This window comes from Neophocaena asiaeorientalis, unplaced genomic scaffold (assembly GCF_003031525.2).
Source record: "Neophocaena asiaeorientalis asiaeorientalis breed wild unplaced genomic scaffold, Neophocaena_asiaeorientalis_V1.1 scaffold242, whole genome shotgun sequence".
In the NCBI taxonomy this organism is placed as follows: Eukaryota; Metazoa; Chordata; class Mammalia; order Artiodactyla; family Phocoenidae; genus Neophocaena; species Neophocaena asiaeorientalis.
The window spans coordinates 3,220,917-3,221,362 of NW_020172451.1; positions in this window are offsets into that span (position 1 = coordinate 3,220,917).

The following is a 446-nucleotide window of genomic DNA, read 5'->3' on the forward strand; positions in this document are numbered from 1 at the left end:
CGCTCTGGACTGATTTTCAGCACGCACGACCAGAAGCATAAAACACAGCCATGGCGACTACAGAAAACAGCACAGCAGTTCCTCAACAAATTGAAAACAGGACTACCACGTGATCCAGCAGTTCCACGTCTGGGTATTCCAAAAGAACTGAAAGCACGGACTCAAACAGATACCGGTACACCCATGTTCACAGCAGCACGACAGCCACAACAAGGAAGTAACCCAAGTGTCCATCAACCAGTGAATGGATAAACAAAGTGTGGTCTCTACAGAAGGGAGACATTATTCAGCCTTCAAAAGGACAGAAGCATTGACACGTGCTACAACCCTGAGGACATTAAGCTCAGTGATATAAGCAGGTCACAAAAAGACAAACACTGTAAGATCCACTTATGTGAGGCCCCCAGGAGTCAAATCCACAGGGACAGAAAGAAGGATGGTGGGAG